Raw genomic sequence first — 10,008 nt, 5'->3', positions numbered from 1 at the left:
AGCCAAGGCCACTTTTAACCTTCGCATTCTCCACCAGCCCTCCCTTTTAGTTAGAACAAGGTCCAGTACAGCACCTCTCCTGTTGATTTCTGTATCACTTTGAGAAGGAAGTTATCAGTGCATTCCAGGAATCTCCTGGATTGATATTGAGGTGGTTGAAGTAAGGACCAGAAGGTGCTCTTACCTGTTTATAGAGGGTATCATCTACTTGATTTTCCTGGTCATATGACCTATAGCAGACCTCAGCCTCTCCCTGTTCTCCCTTCAATCCTGACTCATAAACTCTCCGTCAGCTGCTCATCAATCTCCAGACACCTCCAGCCACAGCTGATCACTGACACAAAGGGCAGCTCCTCCTCGCTGTCTCCCCTGCCTGCTCTTCTTAAAGAACATGTATCCTTCCATTCTAACATTTCAATCACAGAAGCCATCCCACCACATCTCTGTAATGCCAATAAGTTCACAGCCCTGCAGGTGTGTGCACGTCTCTAACTCCTCTTTATAATTTCCCATATTATGTGTGTTTGCAAAGAAGCATTTCAGTTGGTCCCCTTATAAAGCTGACTTACAGACTGGAGTAGATGGAATTCATTTGTACTGTTCTTGTTCTGATGTGCTATTTTTCATGTACAAGTGAAAAGTGAACGGCAAGTAATGTGCCACATGGATAAGCACAATGGAAACTTGACTGTGCAAACAAATTTCTACAAAAAAAAATTGATGGACACAGATTAGATATTACTGCTCTTAGGGAGTAGATTTTGACACTCCATTTGTACAGATCACAGAAACACAGAATTCTAGGGGCTGGAAGGGACCTCCAGAGATCATCAAGTATAACCCCCTTGCCAAAGCAGGCCCCCTACAGCAGGTTACACGGGTAGTCATCTGGACGAGTCTTGAATATCTCCAAAAAAAAGAGAATCCAAGCTGAGTGGTGAAGTTGATATACTGGAGGGAAGGGAAGCCATCCAGAGGGACCTGGGTGGGCTGGAGAAGTGGGCCCCTATGAACCTAATGAGGTTCATTAAGGCCAAGTGCAAGGTTCTGCACTTGGGCCAGGGAAATCCCAGATGTTTATACAAACTGGGAGAAGAACCCCCTGAGAGCAGCTCTGCAGAGAAGGACTTGAGGGTCCTGGTGGACGAGATGCTGGACATGAACTAGCAGTGTGTGCTTGCAGTCCGGAAGGCCAACTATATTCTGAGCTGCATTGAAAGAGGAGTGGCCATCAGGAAGAGGTGATTGTCCCCCTCTACTTAACTCTTGAGAGGCCCCATCTGGAGTTTACAGGACAGGGAACCCCAGCACAAGAAGGACACAGAGCTCTTGGAAGTGGGGGATCACTAAGATGATCTGAGGGCTGGAGCACCTCTCCTATGAAGAAAGATTGAGGGAATAGGGCTTGTTTAGCTTGGAGAAGAAAAGGCTCTGGGGAGACCTCATTGTGGCCTTCCAGGATTTGAAAGGAACGTATAAACAGGAGGGGGAATCATAGAATCATAGAATTACTCCGGTTGGAAGGGACTCAAGGATCATCAAGCCCAACTGCAGCCTAACCATAATACCCTAACTCTAACAACCCTCTGCTAAATCATATTTCCAAAGCACCACATCCAAATGGCTCTTAAACACATCCAGGGATGGTGACTCAACCACCTCCTTGGGGAGCCTATTCCAATGTTTAACCACCCTTTCTGTAAAGAAGTGTTTCCTAACGTCCAACCTAAACTTACCTTGGTGCAACTTGAGGCCATTTCCCCTCGACTTGTCACCTGTCACCAGTGAGAAGAGACCTACCCCGCTCTCACTGTAAGTACTTTTCAGGTACTGGAAGAGAGTAACAAGGTCTCCCCTCAGCCGCCTCTTCCCCAGACTAAACAGCTCCAGCTCCCTCAGCCTCTCCTCATAGGGCTGATTTTCCAAGCCCTTCACTAGCCTCTTTTCCCTTCTCTGGACCTGCTCCAGTACCTCCATGTCGTTTTTGTACTGAGGTGCCCAAAACTGAACACATTACTCAAGGTGAGACCTCACCAGTGCCAAGTACAGAGGCAAGATGACTTCCCTAGTCCTGCTCACCACACCATTCCTGATACAAGCCAGGATGCCATTGGCCTTCTTGGCCACCAGGGCACACTACTGCTGGCTCATGTTCAGTCAACTGTCCATCAGAACACCAAGGTCCCTTTCTATCAGGCAGCTTTCCAGCCACACCTCCCCAAGCCTGTAGGGTTGCCTGGGGTTGCTGAATGCAGGAAAATACCAAAATGCAGGACCCAACACTTGGCCCTATTGAAACTCATGTCGTTAACCTTGGCCCATCGATCCAGTCTATCCAGGTCCCTCTGCAGTGCCCTTCTCCCCTGTGGCAGATCAATACTCCCTCCCAGCTTGGTGTCATCTGCAAACTTACTGAGGGTGCACTCAATCCCCTCATCAAGATCAACAATGAAGATGTTAAACAGAAGTGGCCCCAGTACTGAGCCCTGAGGGACATCGCTCATGACCAGCTGCCAACTACATTCAACTCCATTGACCACGACTCTTTGAGCCCAGCCATCCAGCCAGTGCTTCATCCAGCAGAGCGGACACCCATCCAGACCATGAGCAGCCAGCTTCTCCACGAGGATGTTACAGGGGACAGTGTCAAAGGCCTTACTGAAGTCCAGGTACACCACACTGACAGCCTAACCTTCATCCACTAAGCGGGTCACCTTGTCATAGAATGAAATCAGGTTTGTCAGACAGGATCTACCATTCGTAAACCCATGCTGACTGGGCCTGATCCCCTGGTTGACCTTTAATTGGTCCACGATTATTCGTCCCATGACCTTCCCAGGCACCGAGGTGAGACTGATAGGCCTGTAGCTACCCGGATCATCTTTCCAGCCCTTTCTGAAGATGGGCATCACATTTGCCAGCTTCCAATCAACCGGGACACCCCTGGTTAGCCAGGACTGCCAAAAAATGATGGACAGTGGCTTGGCAATCACATCTGCCAACTCCCCCAGCACTCTAGGGTGCAATCCATCTGGTCCCATGGACTTGTAAGCATCCAGCTTTCGCAGCAGGTCCAAAACTATCTCGTCATGGATCATGAAGGGCTTATTCGGTTCCCCATCCCTATCTACCAGTACAGGGGGCTGTGTTCCCAGGGATTAACAAGTCTTACTATTAAAGACTGAAGCAAAGAAGGCATTAAGTACCTCAACTGTTTGAATGACTGTTTGAATGACTGTTTACAAGGGTGGAGAGTGATAGGACAAGGGGGAATGGTTTTAAACTATGACAGGGAAGGTTTAGGTTAGGTATTAGGAGGAAGTTTTTCCCACAGAGGGCGGGTGTCCCATTGGAACAGGTTGGCCAAGGAGGTTGTGGATGCCCCATCCCTGGAGGCATTCAAGGCCAGGCTGGATGTGATTCTGGGCAGCCTGGTCTAGTGGCTGGTGATCCTGCACATAGCAGGGGGGTTGAAACTAGATGATCTTTTTGGTCCTTTTCAACCCAGGCCATTCTATGATTCTATGATAATTTTTCCCTCTCATTAGTACTATCTATTGTGCTCATTAAACTATAGAACTTAAAACAAGCCAAGTGATGAACTGTAAACTGATCAGTTTAATATGCTGAAGTGTGGGAACTGATACATTGGAGCAGCACAGATTTGATCTTACATTTCTACTCTGAAAGCAAGACAAATGCTTACATGTCTGAGAGGCAAACAGACATTTGTTCTATTGAAAATAACTGGTCCGCTGAAACTAGATGCTCTTTGAGGTCCTTTTCAACCCAGGCCATTCTATGATTCTGTGAATCCACAACCTCCCTGGGCAGCCTATTGCGGTACTCAATCACCCTTACTGTGAAGAAGTTCCTTCACATATTAATGTGGAACTTCCTATGTTCCCTTTCATGGCCATTTCCCCTTTTCCTGTTCCCACAGACTGCTGAAAAGAGGTTAGCCATGTCCCTTTGACTTTCGCACTTAAGATATTCATAAACATTAATAAGATCCCCTCTGAGTCTTCTTTTCTCAAGGCTGAACAGACCCAGTTCACTCAGCCTTTTCTCATAGAGGAGATTCTCCAGAGTCTTTATGATACCTGCTGTTCCATTAACATGATGAAAACAGAATTTTAGTAACTATGAGGGAAAAAAAAAAAAAAAAAAAAAAAATACAAATGAAAATAGAAAGTAACACCATGCAACAGAAAAAATGCATTGTGAATATTTCTCTTGACTAATCCATACTTTTCTTACTATCATGATTTGAGAAAAACATAGTGACACACAGAATAGGATGCATCTGTGTAATCCGATGATTTTGACCCTTTCTATATTACAGCATACAGAAATCTTTATCTTCCACATTGTACATGCATTACTTTATTATTGGGCTCTCGTTTTTATAACAAACCAGCTCACTCCTTCCAGAATAAACCTGAATGGTATCCTGAGAGCTCTTCAGGAAACACTACTGGCAGTGTGTCAAAAAATGTGTAAGGATTGACTCTCAGAATCTGTATCAATGTCCCAGTGCTATCTGCATGAATCTTGAATTTTTTCCAGACATGTCTTAGATTGTGATTCTTAAAGACATGGTACAATGCCATCTCTCTGACTAGTTACATATCTACTTCTGACATAGCATAGTTAATAAGTGAGTTAACAAATGTGTCGTTAAGTATTAACCACTGGGTGAATGGGAAGCAAAAAGTAGAGTTACTTCAGAAAGAAACTGGGCAAAATCATAGGGATTATACCATTTTGAGTCATTGTTCAGGGAGCTTGTTCCTGACAGCTGACAAAAGCTAGAAAAATCACTGAGTAGTTTCTTTCCAATACTCTTTCACTAAGAAGCATGTGCAGCATATCACTTTCTGAAACATGATCTTACTTGGATGGGCATCAGTTCTGATGCATTATATCAGTTGTATTTCTGACAATTATAGATTATTTAAAAGATAATATTGGAAAAGCAGGAAACTTCCATTCTTCTTTTGGAATGGAAAAAATGTTTGTATACAATGTATGTGTGGCAGGGAGGATATTCAACTGGATTGTCTACATCAAGTCTGTGACAAGATGTTAGGAGTGAACAGTATGCTTTTTCCCCTTGTAACTTCTATGATTCTTTCAATCTTTAACTGATCAGAATGTGACACTCCCACAAGTATACTTTAACGTACTGAAAGAGGTCACATTAGAATAACTTCACATTACTGCATATTTAGTGACATTTTAGTGATATCTTTATGTGACAACAGACAATAGGTATTCCAAAAACATTTTTTTTTCCTGTGAAGTATGCATAATAAAGAAGCCACTGAAAAAGCACTCATAAAACTAAACCATTCTAACTCCTAACTTCCTATCTAATCTTCAAATTTCCAGTACATAAGAAGAAATCATCACACTCCTTGGAAAGAATGCTATAGTAGATGGACACTATAAAAGGGCTCATTACACGGTCATTTAAAAAAATAATATTGACTTTTTTGCCTCCAGTGTAGGAGGTACTGCAATTACTCACACATGAAGAGATGTCCATTTTCCCACTTTGATTACTGAATTTGAAAACTACAGTGATTTTCCCACCTGAGTGAAAAATGGCCCAGGGTTCATTGCTTGAATGGAAAATTAATATCAGAATCAGTGGATAAAACTGAAACGCATCTCTAATATCTGTTATCATTTTATCACTGTGATGCAAAGAATAAATACTAGCGTTTACCAAATTCAAACATGACTGTAAAGGCTCATGAAAAAGAAATAAAGTAAAAAGATAAAAAATAATTATCAAAATATCCCTTACTTGAAAAAACTTGAGGAATCTTTATTTAAGCAATTATTTTTTTACCCAACTTTTTAAATTGTAAACTTTTAAAAGTATATTAGCCTAGTAATAGTTTTTAATATTACTAATCATATTTTATATCTTTAACTATATATCTGTCATCATCATTTACAGTTATGTATATATTCTCTTAATGATATGAAGATAAGAAATATAATGTGTACTTGGAAATATATTTTAAGATATGAAAACTATAGAGAAATCTATAGGAGCTCAAATATTTGAAGTTTATAGACCCTCTCCTGAAATGCAAATGCAACCAGTTCCAGTGCTCAGGATAATAGTCAATGGCCAATATATGTTCTATATCTAGCAAAGATGTCATCTGAAATATTCAGGGGCTAACTAGCACTTCGACAGAAGTTGGCAAGGAAGCTTTAATCACAACATATATTTAACAAGTGTTATATTTTTAGAGAGCTCCAAGTAAAGGATCCCTTTCCATCATGTCAAATAACTGAAGTAATTAATTGTTTGGGTTTTTTTTAAGTACTAGGAAGAATAGATGTTTACAGGAGACCTGTTTAAACAGAGTTTCAGCAGCTTATGTCCTGATGTTCTTATAAGTATCCCAATGAGACCTTTGAGACCTTCCTGCATCTCTAGCATCCAAGACCCTTGAAACTCAAATTTTATATCACCTAAGAAGATAAAAGTATTAAGTGAAATTTGGAGAAAATGAGTCTTTCCCTGTTATACAAATTATCAGTTCTTTCTGTTTATCCCAAACAAACGTTTTTTTCCTGAAAGAAACTGGTCTCTTGAATCTGTAAAACACAGAATCATAGACTCATAGACTCACAGAATCATAGAATCATAGAATGTCTTAGGTTGGAGGGGACCTTAAAGATCATCAAGCCCTGATCTCTCCCCATGGGAAGGATTACCAACCACTTGATGAGGCTTCTCAGGGCCCCATTCAACCTGGCTTTAAATGCTTCTTGGGATAGGGACATCCACAGCTTCTCTGGGCATTTTTTTTCCAGTACATCACCACTTGAGTAAAAATTTTACTCATAATATCTAATCTAAATCATAGAATCATCGAATCACTAAGGTTGGAAAAGACTCACAGGATCACCCAGTCCAACCATTCACCCATCACCAATGGTTCATTCTCCCTTGTTCTATCACTGCCAGACCACGTAAGAAGCTTGTTTATAAGCTCTGTTCAAGCACTGAAAGTCCATGGTAAGATCTCCCTCGAGCCTTCTCCGAGCTGAACAAGTCTAGCACCATTTACCTTCCTTCATAAGAGATGCTCCAGCCCTCTTATCCCCCCTTGTGGCCCTCCTCTGAATCTACTCTAGCAACTCTACATCATTCTTGAGCTGGAGTCCCCAGGCCTGGATGGAGTGCTGCCTGCATGTGGAGCCTTACGAGGGGAGAGGGTGACAATCACCTCCCTCACCCTGTTAGCCGCCCCACTTTTCATTTAGCCCTGGATACATTTGGCCTTCTGGAATACAAGCGCGCACTATTTGTTCTCATCAAGCTTTTTATCCACCAGAATCCCCAAATCCTTCTCCACAGGGCTACTTTCAAGGAGTTCTTCTCTCAGACATAACCCAACTGCCCCAACCTTGCACTTGGCCTTGTTGAACATTCCTGTGGGCTCACTTATCAAGCCTGTTCAGGTCCCTGTAGACGGCATCCCTTCCTTCTATTGTATCAACTTTACTGGTCAGCTTGGTGTCATCAGTAAAGTTGCTGGGAACATACTTGATCCCACTTTCTAGGTTATTTATAAAGATGCTAAAGAGTATTAGTCCCAAGATGGACCCCAGAGGTATACCACTCATCACTGGCCTCTGCCTGAACACAGATCCATTGACGACAACCCTCTTGCTGCAACCATCTAACCAATTCTTCATTCACTGAATAGTCCAGCCTTCAAACTTTTATCTCTCCAACTTAGAGGAATCATGTCTAAGGCCTCACACAGGTAGACAACATAGATAGACAACATCAGTCGCCCTTCTTAAGTCCACCGATTTGCATCTTCATTATAGAAAGCCAGTATTATTGATCAGGCATAATTTGCCCTTTGTGAAGCCATACTGGCTGTCTCTGATCACGTCCTTATCTTTCATGTGCCTTAACACAGTTTTTAGGAGGACCTACTCCATGATCTTTCCAGTCACAGAGGTAAAGCTCATTGGCCTGTAGTCCCCTGTGTCTTGCTTTCTCCATTTCTAAAAAATGGGAGCAATGTTTCCTTTTTTCCAGTAACCAAGAACTTAGTCTGACAGGCATGACTTTTCAAATATGATGGAGAGCATCTTGCCTTAGGTTGGAGGGGAGTTCCAGCCAGTTCCATCCAGTTCCTTCATGACCCTGGATTGCATGTTATTGGGTCTCTTAGACTTATTCAATCTCATGAGGTATTCTCTGATTTTCTCTGCTCTTACAATGGCAGAGATTTTTCTCCCCCAACCCGCCACCTAGAGATTCAGGGATGTAAGCAAGTAAAGATAAATCAGGTTTAGCATAGCTTCAAACAACTATTAAAATGAATGTAACTAGAGTTCAACGAAGGCATTTGTAACATATGTAAGAAATCTGTTTTTCTTCATTTTTACATGAAAATAATATTCCTTTTTCACTCAGTTTTCTACTGCTTTATTTTTTCTTGTGCTTAGTACAGCACTTACACACTTGTACGCTTTCTCACTGATGCTTGCCTTTGTTCTTGTTTGTTTTGTTGCTCAGTTAATATCAAACAAAGGTCAATCTGACAAAATATATGGTTGGTGTTTGTGTATGGAAAAACATAATGGAAAACTTGTAGTAACAGGAGTCCCCTGTGCCAAAGAAAATGTTAAAAAGCCTCTCCTTAGTGACAAAGTGAGCTTCATTTGTACTGCTTAAGTACCCTACTGTAGCAGCAGTCATGGACTTCCATGGGACTACTATGAATACGTTTATAATATGATTAGGCGGGCAAAGCTCTCCTAAAGTGCTGCATCACTAGACTTGTGACTGTTATACTGCTGTAGTGGGACCTCTTAGACTTCTAGTGGGCTGAAATAGCACTACTTATAAGTGTACTTATATCTTACTTAAAATGAAGTGAATCTTACTGGTTGATGGCATGACACTTGAAGATTATTAGTGTTACAAATAGTGACAGATTCCTACTTGCTTTACATCTGTGACTCAAATGGAAAAAAAAAAAAAAAAGGCAAAAAAATAAGAAAAGAAAAAAAAGAATGAATGAAAGAAAACCACTTACTGATCAACTGATCAAACAAATTCATTTAATGCACATTTGTGAACCACTAATATGGTATTCTCTTAGGGGACTGTGGAAGTACTGCTGTGGGACTACTAGCCATGGTGCTGCCCCACAACTGCTGGAATTTCTAGAGACTTCTAGATTTGCATTTTCTTTGTAGTTTCATTAACATAATTGGATAACAGACTTAATTAGTGTGTTAGCACTTCTTTTCTTTCTTTTTAATTCTTAAGGAGACTTTCACTAGTATAAAACAAGTGACCTGGCAATGTTGAAAAATTAAATTATCTTTGCAGCTACTAAATAAATATATGTAAGTGTAGTAGCAAACCAAGGTTACCGATGAGGGTTTTGTGTATATTTTTGTTTTTCTGTTTGTTAATCTGTTCTGAGCTTCTAAATGTGTGTTTTGAAGGCCTATACTAGGCTTCATTCTACACTGCCTGTTAAACAAGAGCTTTCAGATAAAACCCCTTATAAGCTCTCTGAAATGAGATACACAAAAACATGACTGCTGTAAACAATATGGCTACTCTTTCTAAGGATTAGGTGATTGTAAGGCATTTTTTATGCTTTTTCTCTCCATGCCACTCTATCTTTAATATTACTCCTTTTCTTAAGTTCACAAAGGTTTTCTTCCCATACAACTATAATTTCCTAAAAGAATACTGCTGAAGTAATAGTCTTGAAAATGCTCTTTAACTCCAGCAATTCTTTATCCTCCTTTCAGTTTTTGATTTCTGTATTTTTGTTTACACAGAATCACGGAATTGCAGGGGTTGTAAGGGAACTCAAGAGATCATCAAGTTCAACCCCTCTGCTAAAGCAGGTAACTTACAGTAGGTCACACAGATGGACATCCAAATGGGTCTTGAGTATTTCTATAGAAAGAAACTTGGCAACATCTCCGGGC

Source organism: Phasianus colchicus, chromosome 1 (assembly GCF_987193195.1).
Source record: "Phasianus colchicus chromosome 1, bPhaCol1.hap1.1, whole genome shotgun sequence".
Taxonomy (NCBI): Eukaryota; Metazoa; Chordata; class Aves; order Galliformes; family Phasianidae; genus Phasianus; species Phasianus colchicus.
Note: the sequence above shows the minus strand (reverse complement) of the source record.